The sequence below is a fragment of the Acanthaster planci genome, linkage group LG11 (genome assembly GCF_054643075.1).
Source record: "Acanthaster planci isolate LZ-2023a linkage group LG11, COTS_SCS, whole genome shotgun sequence".
NCBI lineage: Eukaryota > Metazoa > Echinodermata > Asteroidea > Valvatida > Acanthasteridae > Acanthaster > Acanthaster planci.
In genome coordinates this window covers 856,236-870,556 of record NC_141787.1, presented here as the reverse complement: position 1 = coordinate 870,556, position 14,321 = coordinate 856,236, and the positions used below count along the sequence as shown (strand labels likewise).

General features: G+C 41.5%; 1 protein-coding gene across 5 annotated transcripts in view; it reads right to left on the bottom strand.

Moving 5' to 3' along the window:
* Positions 1–14,321, bottom strand: part of garnl3 (GTPase activating Rap/RanGAP domain like 3) — a 151,908-nt gene that overhangs the window by 136,999 nt on the left and 588 nt on the right. For 2 of the 5 annotated variants that reach the window (XM_022228592.2, XM_087142944.1), the window contains exon 2: positions 1,491–1,671. The gene's annotated coding sequence lies outside the window, so the exon portion shown is untranslated. Of the gene's footprint in view, positions 1–1,490; positions 1,672–1,917; positions 2,202–2,252; positions 2,400–11,471; positions 11,492–14,321 lie in introns of those variants that run through there. The other 3 variants (XM_087142946.1, XM_087142945.1, XM_087142947.1) reach the window with 3 other exon arrangements.

Genomic DNA, 14,321 nt, shown 5'->3' with positions numbered 1-14,321 from the left:
CCCACGCTGCTTTAGCAATTCTGGGCCCCACTTGAAAAGACACATCAGTGTAATGAAATTGTGCTAGCTTGATCTTGTTATGGCAAAGCCGCAGAGTATAAAACCGCTGTCACTTTTATCGACTCGTCGCCATAATCAGCCAGTGCGGTGCTGATAGGACGAAACAAACATGTATTCTGGTCATTTTTTAACCAAAGAAGACAGTGGAAAATATATGAATGTTAAAGACAGGAAGGACAAGAAATGTGCAGAATTTGAAATAATAATTTCAGAAGCATATTGATATTACCACGTTTATCTGTTCTTTACAATACGATAGAGATATGGTTGCATCTTCTCCTTTTTCTTCAAAAGATGTGACGAACAGATTTTTAATAAAAATTTACTAAAGGAATTTAGATATGTCAAAGCCCGAGACCTACGTCTCATCTATTTAAAGGTTAGTTCTGTGTGAATCACTTATTCTGTAACGGAAAATAATTATGGGATCGTTAGACGTCTATTAAAATAGGTGACATTTTCCAGAGAATATACAATCTGTATTTTCCTACGCATGCACTCTTTTCATTAAGATTTCATGTTGGACTTTGGACGTCTATGTTAAGAAAACACATCCATGCCATGGAATTCTCACACATACTTGGAAGAGGTGTTAATATGTGTGTGAGCGGGTTACTCGCAAATTTGTATTAGTTGGAAACATGTTGAAGTAGTAATATAATTTCTTGCTCCAACACGCCATGCAGGAAATTCGCGGAGGCAATAAACGTAAGGCCTTCCGTTTTCTTCGGTTTGTGGGAATAGTTTCAGCGTTTTGATAGATCGAGTAGGACTGTATGATTTCACAAGGCAAAATGCGTCGTGGGCATTTTAGAGTGTTGTAAAGAGTCGAAACCAGGAACCAAATAATGTGTGATAATTTTTTTTCACCGTGCACTGTTAAATCTCCAAAATTCGCTCAAACGACAGCTTTTAGTTCGACCTCACTTTTTAACATCCAGGACTGTGCATCACAATTTTACGTCCGCTAGTGTAAGGGGACTTCTCAAGTCAAACTCTGTCGCAGAGACCTGCTTTTGCAGTCGAAATTCGGACTTACTGCTTGCCGTTGATGTTCACCTCACCCGATGGGGAAAACCTCTTGCTCTACACCTGCCGAATATTTCAACGTCAAATTAATAAGAGGCAATCGTGCAGTTTGCAAGTGCGAACGATTTGCTCATCACTGCAAGAGCAACAGCTCCTGCAGGCGACGCTGGCATGGTTACCTGTGATCACATCCTGGGTTACTGCTTCACCCTGCAGTATCCTTCCTAACGATTTCAAATCGATTTTTTCGCTCCTTCTCCTACACGCCATATTCCACTGATTACGTAAAAAATAACACCTACAACATCACGATACGACCAATTCTGCACAGCGAGGCAAATCAATGCCATTCAGGCTAAAATTACACCGCATTTCAGGGGGGCAATTGAATATTCACCTACCTGCTCTGAAGCTTGATACCATTTGACAGCTCTATTCACGAGTGACTTACGATCCTGCTTCCACACTTTGATGGCGGGTGTCCAGATGAAAGTCTCCCTCAGATGAGCTACAAGAAAGCGCGTTCCCACAGTCCGGCAGCTGCGGCAGTTTTACACGCACTGGTCATCAAGATCCAGTGATCTGCAACGGGAACAGCAACGATAATATTTGTGCAAGGTTCAACTTGGATGAGCTAATCCATAAAACAATAATACGCACACAACCAAGGTCGCGCAATCCAAAACGGTCAAGATGAACGCTGGGATTAGTTGTCGGACGCGTCTACCGAGGTTTGATATGCAATGCATACCCAAAAATAAACCAAATCCCGAATCGGCTGAGACTCAATTTAGTCTATTTCCTAATTTACGTCGCTGGGCTATTTACCCTCACAGTCACATCACCGAGTAATTTCAATGGCCGTAGCCTTGACGCCTATATTCCCGCCAGTAGAAAGGCACCCAACTGGCTGCCCTTTCGAAACGGGCGCATGTGGAGCTGTCGTAAGCGGTAATGACTGTAGAACGTCCATAAATGCAGTGGTCACGCAGGACTCAGAATTACTCTAATATCATCGAGTAATTGCATCTTGACAGCAGCCCGGCGCATTTAAAAGCAGTCAGCTGCATATTCAATCTCCCCTACATGTACGTGTAGCATATTGCAAGCACTGAGCGTTCCCTCCCCACTGCACGTTATAGTATGGATGGGGAAAACATCACCTTTCAAGCCCACATGGTCCCTTGTGAGGCAATGCCATACGCGTCGCTCCTATCGTGTGGCCCGTCTCTCGTCACCTACATCCTCCCGAGCAATCTGCCATATAAAGCGCGCAGCGGATCACCATGGCAACAATACTACCAGGAAAGCCGCCATCTTTGTTTCATTTTAAATGGGCACTACATAGTCGTCAGTTCGCTCTAGCAGACGGCATGGATCATGTGGAGACTGAACCTTAACAGAACGGCTTTCACTTCATTAAACTTGTCAGTTTCGGTCGACTGGTTCACCGTATGATCACTATACCCTGCGAACGCGCGGCACACTTGTTCTTGTGGTGCATGGTCGTCTCCCTAGCCTCCCCTCTATAATGTCTCGCTTGATATCGTTGGGTTTCCAGTTCACTGCCGAATTAAACCCTTCACGCTTGTCTGCTCAGCAATCAGACGAGACATCACATCCTATCCATGTCAAAACAGATACCATGTCCTGCGCCATGCTAAAGACCACGGACTATCACCAACAGAAATGCTCCTCAAAAGTCAAACTAAAAGAAGCAAATCTTGCGATGAAGCTTTTCACAAAAATGCCATATTTCACATCAAGCCATTTAAACATCTTGATGTAATATTATCTCCATCGCTAGCAACCCCATTTATAACATTTCTGGGGGCCTTCGTTCTACCATTGATTTTTGCATCGATTTTCCACATTATGGGTAAACACAAGATGCAAACGAAGGCTTGAAGGCGCATTGTCCGGAATATGTGCATTTATGGGCCGTCGTTAAGGGGAAGCATCATAAATCATATGCGCAAAGCATTCATGTCAGACCATTACTGGAGTCCAGAGTCTGGTTTACGCGTCTTTGGCACATTTACGACAATTTTTTTCCCTGAATATCAAGTATTAGCAAGGTCAGAGGACATTATTTTGACAAATCATTCCTACCTTTGACGATATAAATTGGAAAATAAGTACCAAGAAGCCTGAAAAGTTGCCTTTGATATTTATTCCATAATATGTCACAAGCCAGTGGGGAACTGAGATTAACAAGAATATATCGACAAATTAAAATCCTATTGTCCCCGATCAAGACTATTTTATGTTTTTCGTTCCTGGAACAATATGCAACTACATGTACTGCGATCATTCAACGCTATAAAATCGTTGAAAATGCTCTTTAAAGGTCTAATGGAAAAACCAATATCAGACTGTACATAATAATTGTTTTTGTTTGGGCTTTTTTACTGTATAATTATAAGCAAAGTTACAACGCATTTTAAATACACGAGTGAGATTTTAGTGTTTTTTTTATCAATTTGCATTGAAAAGGAGGAACTTCCCATGTTTTCAAAATTTGTGTAAATGCACTGAAACTATGTAATCGTAACCATGAACAACTGGGCGAGCAATGGGTGTAGAATTTGGTATACCTAGCTGCAGCACTTGCTGATTTATGAAATGTCACTGTTTTGAAGCATATACAGTCATGCAAGGGAAGAAGAGTTTCTCTTTAAAATAAACTGATCTCAGGTGTGTTCAGTGCAGCACAACGTAATTACACATGCATGCAATTATAATTTATTCATTATAAAAGACAAGAATGCTTGCGAACGACCATTGTTACTTAAGTCCAGGTAGTAAAAAATTGGTAATTATTTACGGCCGCCAACGAGTTCTGGAAATTCATATTTTCGAGGTATAGTATTTGGTATATCACCATGCAAATGGAATCTTGCAGTCTCGTTTTATAATTTACTGTACGGTATTTGGCATTCTTGCGCATGGAGCCTCTACATCCGGGGGCGTGGAAAAAATGTACATGCAATATCTTGGGACCATCGTTTACACAGCGGAGTATTGTAGCCTGCGAAAGGGTGCTATGCAAACAGCGGTATCGATGGACAAGGCGTCTCTTGATAACATTCCATTTCATGATCAAATTCATCGGCGGGGCGGGCAGGACTTTTCATTAAATTGCTCTGTTCTTGATGAGGCCAGGGAAAGTGGTGGGTGGATGTTCACTTGATTTGTGGTTAGGGTCCATGTCACCCCAGCAAAACCAGCAGGTAGTCATGACATGATTTACGTTTTCAATTTATACATCAGTTTGTTTTTCGTAGCACTAAGCAAATTAAACTTTTATAACCAATAAAATGAAATATACTTTTTTTTTTAAATTTTGTGACTGTAAATGCTGGTCTGCCGGTTCCCTCTTCCAGAAGCGCACACCTTCCTTTTTAATTACAAGAAAAAAACCCAGTCCAGTTCGCAACACTTCATTAATTAAGATAACATTAGAAATCAATGACTGCATCTCCCATTGTTGTTTTGACGTATGAACACTCGATTACCTCGAGAGTCTCGTTGGAAAAGATACCACGCGCGTTGCTGTGATTGTTGATGGGTTCTGCGACATTGCAAACTTCTTCAAACTTGTCGAAGACACATCACGTTTTCATTTCCATGTACGTGCAAAAATAGTATGTTATCCTGGGAGTGCTTAGACTCTGTAATTTGACCAAGGGTGACGGAACTGGTTTATAGAGGATCGGGAACCATTAATTAATTAACTCTATAGGTGATACAAGGACATACACAGCAATATTCTTGCATGAGTTAACTAACATATTTGCTTATTTTCGGATTATAAGCCAAATTTGCCTACTGTTAGGGCCTAAAACAAAATATGACGAGACCAGTGCAGTGATTATCAAGGCACTGAACTAAAACAAGAAGAAGGTATATTGCATTGTTTTTAGCAAGAAGTCTCACCTTTACGTAAGGACAATTCAAGGTATCAAGAAGAACCAGGTATACCTTATACAGAGCAGTTTACTGGTACATGAATTTGTACCTTCAAGTTCTACAGATAAGCAATACCGGTGCCTCTCCAGTAACCGACAAAGGAAGCACTAATACACTGAATGTGTACACTGAGTCCCCAAGTGGGAACATTCTTACCTTCAAAAAAAGATTTCAAGACAGACAAATCCACACCAGAAAGTAGACACGAGTAGACAAGGAGACACGATGATCCACGAAGATGATTGCACATATCGCCCACGCGGCACTCTAAGCTCTGCGATGGCATTAAACAAGGAACCAGACTTCAGCCGCGACAACGTCACGTACGGGGATGAAAGAAAACTACCAGAGGGGTACGGGAAGACTACTTTCTTCAACACAGCCTTCTCATTTTTACATGATGCAGAACATGCTCACTGGTTCTTGCCTTAAGATAATCCTCACTTACACGAAGTCATGTAGTTCTGTGTACCTGATCACACTCCGTAAGACGAACAGACATATTAACTGAAATGACTTAATTACACCTATGCTTGCACATCCCTCGGTATGCATGAAATAGTTCTGCCTAAAGTTTTCCTAGGGAGTGTTTTGCATATCTACAGAAAGAGCAGGTGCATCGGGAGTACACTAAGGTGTCTAAAGTGAGCGTCCCGTAGAACAGCGCACGTGTAAATACTTGATGTGCAAGAGGCTGATTGTAATATTGTGTCTCACAGGCACGGGTACGACTGATACATCAGACTAGCTCAGACATTTCGGCCTCCTGCAGCACTGTAGACACGGGGTAATGGGGCTGCCCAACCTACCGTCTTATATCAAAGAGATATAATTTCCCAGAAAAGCTATACACTGTTATCTTCCCAAAGTGCTTTGGCCTAAGAGGAAGAAAGTCTATAAAATTTCTTATTCTCCCCCAGTCTATCCCTCACCATTCTGCCATCTCTTGACAAACACCTGTTAGCTCCATGCTTAGAAATTTCCTTCACCAATAACTCGCTTGGACAACCTCCAAAAACGTCACCAAAAGCAGAATTTCCACTTTTCGACACTGCATATGAAATCTCATAACCAAACTAACTCTACTCGTCTGAATTCATCCCCAATCCCCTAAAACATCACATTTGAAGGCCAACGTGCTTAGACACACAGTACCGCAACTATACTGTCCACTTTGCAAAACATCACGATGAAAATTCGAAAATATAAATGAACATCGTTGAACTTTGCCAATCCGTTTAGGTCAGAGCTCTATTTCACAACTGCTTCTGTTTTTGTGCAGTGTAATTGTACGAAGTTGAAGGTCTATTTGAAACACTGCAACCCTTTACACCTTCAAAATTGGCGAGTTACCACCTTGGGTCGCTGAACGACGGCACAAAACTCTTTTTATGTTAGAGAGAGCAGCTCCAACAACAAGATAGTACGACAGAGCAACTCAACGACCGACACTTTTATCTCGCAAGAAAGGAAACTTAATTCCTTGCTGTCAAAGACAAGCTTCAATTTACAAATCAGTATCAAGTTAGTAGAAACAGCCTCACTTTACTGCTCAGACTCCCTGACAAACATTAATCGTGGAAGCCATCCACTACAGGTCGGTATGAATTTCTACTCGGTCAAAGAACAGAAACCACTCAGCGATGCAATATCCAAGCGACAGGTGTCGTTTCTCCTTCCATCAAGAATACTTCCATCCAAGTCAACAACGGTTCTTCAACTTGGTCACCTTCTAAACCATGAGTAATTTCACGGTTTTATCTCCACCTTATTCACCTTTTTCATTTTCATATCCTCTTCTATTTAGCTTGCTGTTCTAACCCCCCGCACTCAGCTGAAAAAAGTCGGCTTCTCCCTAATGGATCGGCTCACTTTGCCACGTCGAATCTCCTAAAAGTTGTTCAGCTTCACCTGAAGTGATTAATGGTTGACAGGGATATCTTACTCGTGAATGCAATGTGTCGGGCAGTGCTGCCCCACTCCCATGGGGGCAGAGCGCTTCCGCAGCTGCACAGCCGAGACTTCCCAAGTCGACGGTGACAAGGGATTGCACCAACCTTTAAAGATTCATCTTGGCAAACCGAAGTCCGGGTCCAGAACGGCAAACAGAACTGACTGATCTTTGCACCTTCATCAAACGCCCCCTTTCTTCTTACTGTCGATTTGTCTGACCTTTCTACTGTTATCCTACTTCCATGTACATCTCCTTTTACCTCTTCCTACTCTTATCAGCCACAACAACTGACTTCCAGCTTTCAAGGAAAGATGACAGAAAAGAACACATCTTTTTCACAATAAAGTCCAGGGAACAACTTGATATGCAATCCGGCCAGGATGTTGCCACTCTGAAAGCCGATTTTTTAATACTTTTATTTGATTGGACATTCTACCCAAAACTTATTATAACACAGTAACCAGTCACTGATTGAAAGTTAAATCCTCCACTAAAAGTATTGGATTCATTTCTCATACCAAGTAACAGACAAGGAGGAATGCAACGTCGATTTGGTTATGTATGTGTACTGGTACCCTTTGGAAAATAAAACTGACATATTTGATGCAACGACAAGAGAACAACTGATGTTTCCTGTTGCCTAGCTTCCCGTGCTCCAGCATGTCCAAAGTCCTCGATCTATCAACAGCTCGCAAAGCTAAGATGTGTCAAAAGGAGAGGCTGTTCCGCGGCGATCAGCGATCAAGGAGCAATCTTTCATTTACAGTTTGAAATCAGAATGAAAACTCTGTCCAAAAAAAAATATTACTTTCCCGCCCACGGAAATCCTTCATGCGATGGAACATAATTTCCGAGACCCTTTCTCCTTCTTGGCGTAAATAGGTCGCGTGATGCAAGACCTATTTCCATCATTAATAAGTCCAATGTCCACCCTCGAATTATAATGATGCGGATGCAATGACGCGAGATGCATACTGCCATTAAGAAAGGCCCTGGGCACACACTCGCCGCAAGGTGTTACCTACTTCGTCGTGTCCTACTGCATCTTGCAAGCTTGAAGTTATTGCAATCTAACAATTTAAAGGGACTAGTCTGGTGCTTTCGAGCAAAAAACAAACTTCTTTTAATGCTCATATTAGGATTGGCAATTGATGTAAAAGTTTGTAAATAAGAAACGATAACCAGAAGCGCAAACAGGCGGGTGTGGAAAGAACACCCACAAAATTCCTCTAGTGTTAAATTAACACAATATACTACACGAGTAGTTGAAGACACTAGGCTACAAGACACCAGTGTGAAGCTTACATTGCAGATTTTCCAGTGAAGGCCTAGCTCCGACTCTGGATCTGAATACACGTAATCACAAGCGATGATCTTGCATTTGAATGAACCCGCACCTAACTCTAAAACCCACAGTGCGCTCTCCATATGGGGACAAAAACATGTAAGTATCATTTTAAACCTTCTCGTCCAGTTTTAGAATATGACTTGTATAGCCTAGGTCACTCACAATGATCAGGATACACGTGCATTTCTATGACAGAGCTCGGCCAAGAACGTCAAGTGGCTTAACAGCAACCAACTAATGCATGAACGATATCGACAGGGATACGACACCTTGTCTGTGGCTCTTGTTCTCTCCTTGGTTCTTACTTTCACTTTCGTATTATCGTCCCTTGAACATTCACACTGAATATCATTCCGAGATCTCTTGGGTATTTCTACGGAAAATTTACCGGACGGAGCAAAACTCCCACCCAGCGACTCGTCCAAGTGTTCGGATAGAAATGCACAGAATCACTTAACGAGTCCCATAGGTAACATGTACATACAGAATGCAGCAACAGCGACAATACTTGGCCATTACTGTGGTTAATGGCTCTTCCAGGGACCAATAACGGGTCTCTAGATTAATTCATTCACAGCGAAACCCAAAATGCGATCAAAATTCAACGGCAATCGACTGCGATGTGATCGTGACAGTTCTCCAAGAGCACAAACACGGCAAACCAATATTACTTTGGCGCCATATTTCATATCAAGTCAGACACCATGTCCTCCATTTGCACATTTTCTGAAATGACAGCTTGACGTTTCCTATACAAAAATTGAAGACATGCATATATGTGTGTGTCAGTGGATTAAACTACCAAATCCACTTAGTTGCCCAATGAAACCATTAATATTGTCTACGCATGAGAATCCATATCTCCAATTGGACGGCTACCGGTATTTAATGTACTCTCCCCGAATGTAGAAACTCCGACTGATAGTAACATTTAAGTGTTCAAACTGAGCGCTACAAAGTAGCAGCATTTCTTGCGTTCAGTTCCTCCTCAACAAGGCTATCAACGACTGGAAAGACGTCTATTCCAATCTTCGGCGCTCCTTGCAAAAAAGTTATGAAGAAGCACGATGAATTATTGCCGACACACGTCATGGCTATGTAAATTTGACCCGTCTTTAATGCAAAGCCGCCAAGCGAGAAACATCAAGTGTGACTTTGGCGCTGAAGGAAACAGACTAGTAGACGCGTCCACCCGTAACCTACCCATGGATTCTACTGCCAACACATTGGATCGTTTTTTCTGAAGGAAACTGAAGGAAAGGGAGGAAGGACATTAATCTTTAAGCGAGGTGAGCAGCGAGAATTACGCGATAGGTCTGCACAGCTGCGCTCCTGTTGACATTGTGGCAAAAAAAGAGACACAGTCTTTGTTTGTGGCCAATCTGGAGTTACAGCAACGACGGTGAGGTTAACTGAAGTTTCAAGGGGAAAAATGAAAGTGTTGTAATGCAAAGGAAAAACCGAGACGGTGAACGTCTAAGCTTTGTACTTGGATCTCTGCTTATTCCGTTTCCATCAGTTTTACGTTTTACATGACTACACAAACGCCAAACCTAGGACAACGCTCCTGTTCCAGCACACTATAGTGTAATTTGACTAACGGAATTAGAAGCCATCACTTCGGTGGCACAACGCTCGTGAACGCGGGTGGTACGCGCGCGTTACTTGCCTCTTCGACCAACATGGTGTCGTGATTTGCCAAATGCACGAGCGCGTCAAGCTGAAGAATGTGCGTGTGAGTGCGGTGCCACCACAGTTATGGCGTCTAATGGGATTTGTCTATACTGATTATAATCACTGCCACACACTGATCAATACGTTCAGGCACATCATTGTGGTTTTCTATAGCGTCGCTTAATTTAGTATTGTACATCGAACTCAACCACGCAATATCTTCAAGTTTTACACCAACATCATCCCACATTTAAGCTCAAAAGGCACTACCGACTGCTGCTCACGAATAGATCTATCCTCTCCATGCTGGAATGACAAAGAACGCCTGAACTGAAGGACACTTCAATACCGGTCTTGGAGCCAGGCAGGTGCACTGGTCCCAGCACAAATGCTATACGGGCTGGTACTTAATTTTTGATCTCCATTCGAATGTGCATCTCCAAGTCGAAAATTGGTCACACGCTCTCTGCAGCAAATGTGTAAACGGTTCTGAATCCACACACTCCTGTCTAATGTTCTGGCCCAAACTCTGTGTACCACTGGATTTTTTTTTGGGGGGGGCAATTCCCTTGCCTTTTTATGGGTATAGTGGTACAGACAGAGATCGACAGATCAACGTACAGGTGGACCCCATCTAAGCCATTAATTGGTATCTCCATAACTCTCGGTTCTACCAACAGCCAAATAGGCCCATTTTTCCAAAATTTTGTTTTGGAAAAAAAAATTTCGCTTTTGAAGCTCAAGCAAACAACCTTTCCTGCATTTGCGAAACTAAAGCGACAGAACTGAATGCAAGCTCTCAAAGCGCTCCATTTAACGCAATGTTAGCAAGAAGTGGGAGTCAAAATACAAGTCTTGGTCGAAAAGTTTGTTCAACTTTGGAAAGGACCAAAGTGAATCTTTCAAATTTAACCTTTGAACAAGTGCCTTGTTTCCACATTTCAAAATAACTGCCATTTTTATCAGACTAGGAATATTCATTTCAAAGATCTCCCGAACAGTGCGATTAAGTATGTTGAGCATGGTTATGGACGTGAACTGCTCCGTTTCTCAGAAACAAAAATATTCTTTGTTCTTGTTTCCAACGGTTTATATTTATGTTACCTGAATCCCTCTAAAAAGCTATCAGCTACTGGTTGCTGGCTACTGCTGGCGCAAACCCCGTCGCCATGGCGTTTTCACCAGTAGTTAAGATCAAACAAAGCGTAAAAGGCATCTCATTCCCCACAGGGAGCCCGGCTATCGCTATTGATCAACGGCTAATTGCTCGTAGGCGGACCTTTCATCCCGACCAAAATGCCGTGTACTTTTGGCGCGCATGTGGTGAAATGGATTCATGCTGTTAGCAGGAAGACTTCCTGAAAAATACAATCTAAGATTACCATTTTATCGACAAAAATTGCTACATGACGCACACTATGCCTTAATAACTACCTTGTGATAAACGGATGTCACTTCAGTCTTGTTGGCACGTTGTCGGTTCCTATCGCTTCGTTTCATTGAAGAGTGTCTGATAGGTATGGTAAACCATGGACAAAGTGGCTTTAGCAGTTTATTTGGTATAGCAGAAAAATATAAAATGAGTAAACTTATTTTCAAAAATAGAAACGTTAAACCAAAGTTTGTTTTAAAGGTATAAGTATGATGCCTGGCTGGGGTACAAATATTGTACGGTGTAAACATTTTTTTCATTAAGGGACTAGACTGTCAGCCTGTCCAAAACGATGTTTGTTATACTGCTGTGCTGTTTTCAAAGCCAACTGCCGACAGTATCTCAACACAAAACAGAAGAAGTGGAATCTGTAATGTTTAGTCATTTCAACTATGACGTCGTCACGCGGATGAATTTTGTTACCGGCACTAAATGTATTGCGCCTCTGTCATTTTTCTATTTCCTTCCTTTTCTCTTTTTTTTCGTTTCCTTGAACGCGCACTTCTTTCCTTTTGAGTTTGTCATCACAAATTTATGAAAAAAAAAAAGATAGTAACAGCAGCATTTGAGTATTCTCAACAGAGGATTATGCCTTAATCTTTTCTCCCAAGTTTTAATAAACATTTGAAGATTTGAACACTCTTTCTTATTCTTTTAGTATTCACAACTGGATATAAGTATATCTACAAACAAGTTCTTTGGACCACCAACAGCAAATGAAAGAGGATGCTGCATGGGTGACGCTTGAGCCGCAGCCTGCAACCGCGACAATTAATGATGAATAAAGTGAGGGCGCACACACATTGTTAAAATACGCCAAGGGCCTCGTTTTAACGAAATTCACCTTCAAAGGGAAACCCGGATTGCTTCAATGCTAATGACACATATGACATACATTACTGCTCGGTGTCAAAACGCAGCAAGCACTTTTGGAAGCTTTTTAAAATAGGAAAACAACGGCGTAGTATGCTGATCCAGCATCCAACAATTGAAAAGAAAATGGATTATTCTGAAGCAGATATTCTGATATTCAGATAGTTAATCAGCACCATGATTGTATTGCTGTTATTTCAAGCCAAAACGTTTCTCCGGGTGGCTTTTCTGATGACATTAAAACCATATCACGTCCGACAAATATCTTTTAGCGCGTTTGGCCACCCAGAAACACGTCAAGCGCAACACTACTTCAGTGGTTATTGGCGAATCTTGGCCACGGGCAATTTAATACTGACTATGGTCTTATGAACTTGTCTGCATCCATGTGAGGAATGATTTGGTTCAATGGGATATAACGTACACTCCTCCAAATTCACATTCAGAGTCTCTCTTTCATAATAAAGTCCAGACATCCAAGTAACGAACTGTGACTCGAATGGAGTTGACTCCCAACAAAGTGACTCAAGTCGAGTCACGTTTTTGGAATGTAGTGACTCAAGTCCAGTTATTGTAACACAGTAACTCCAGTCCAGTTGAGTGATTAAGCAAAAAGTTGAGGTGAGTTCAGTCAAGTATTTAAGTCCGAGTCAATTCAAGTCACCATTATTTGAACACAGAGCGGTTAATAAAAACAAAAGAGAAATTAATTTTTTTTGCATTTTAAAAATTACCCCTGGTGGTCACATCACATCTTACTCTTGATGACCATGTCATCACACGACTAAAGTCATTGCAACTCTGAAAATGTAAAAACAGAACAGAATACGTGCGCTGACTTAGGACAGCAAATTTGTTAATTAGGTGGAAGGCATGCATGGTCCTAATACCTCTCATTATTTGGGAATTACATAAAAGCGATCAAATTAAAAGCAGTTTGCCAATTTTGCAATTGCTATTAATTTTTAAATGTTATTTCATATTCAGATAGGGGACCTATATACAGCAAATCGATATTAGGTGAGCAGTGAACTGATAAACGTGTGATTTACAAAATATTATAATTAATTTACAATACTGTCCTAGTGAAGGAGAAGATGATGGCGCTTTCCAATTTTCAGTGACACTTCCTCTCTTGTGACTTGCAATGACTCCTAGTTGGAGCATAGCCTTGTTATTTCCGGTGAGGGCTTGAAATGAGCGGACATGAGAAAATGACCAAGAGATGATGATGATCCGTTTCTTGTTGTGCAGTTATGGGGGTGCGAGCGGAGACCCATTTTTCGAGTCCTCGGTGTCAGAAAGAGCATGGGTGCCATGGGTCTGGGTGCCATGCATGATGGCACTCATCAGTTGCAAATGGGTGATTACGGGGGAATCGTAACTCGGAAGTTAGGGATACATAACCAAGAAGGATTCTTTCCAGTAATGAGCACTCCAAATCCAGCCATTAGACTTTGTGTCGTTTCAGTTTGTTTTTGAAGCAGAGAATTCAATATGTTACGTATTCGGTTGTGTAAGAAGAAGCTGGAGTAGTTGGGGGTTGGGTTAGGCCGTGGTTTTTGACGCCTTCGTTTATTTGGTTCTAATCAGGCTGTGTTCCCGAATACAGTTTCTGCTCTGCTGAAAGCAATGAATGGAAGTAACACGAAAAAACTATTTTATTTGCAGTAGGTGTGATTATTTTGAAAGAATTCCGTATCTAAAATCCACCTTAGACCATCTGCTCAGTGAGATTGACAGAGAAATTTTAACGTATACATTTCAAAGAAAACTTAAAGTAACTTACATATCAATGTTTCTTTATAGATTTTACATATTTGGTAGTCTTCCATATAGGCCTAGGTAGAAATATGGGGGTTCATTTCCATTAGCATCCTGTTCCTATTTAGGAAAAAAGTCCACTTTCTCAAACTAACATTTTGACCTTTAAGGAACCTTTAATCAATCCTGATAGCCCTCGTTTAGGTAATATTAAG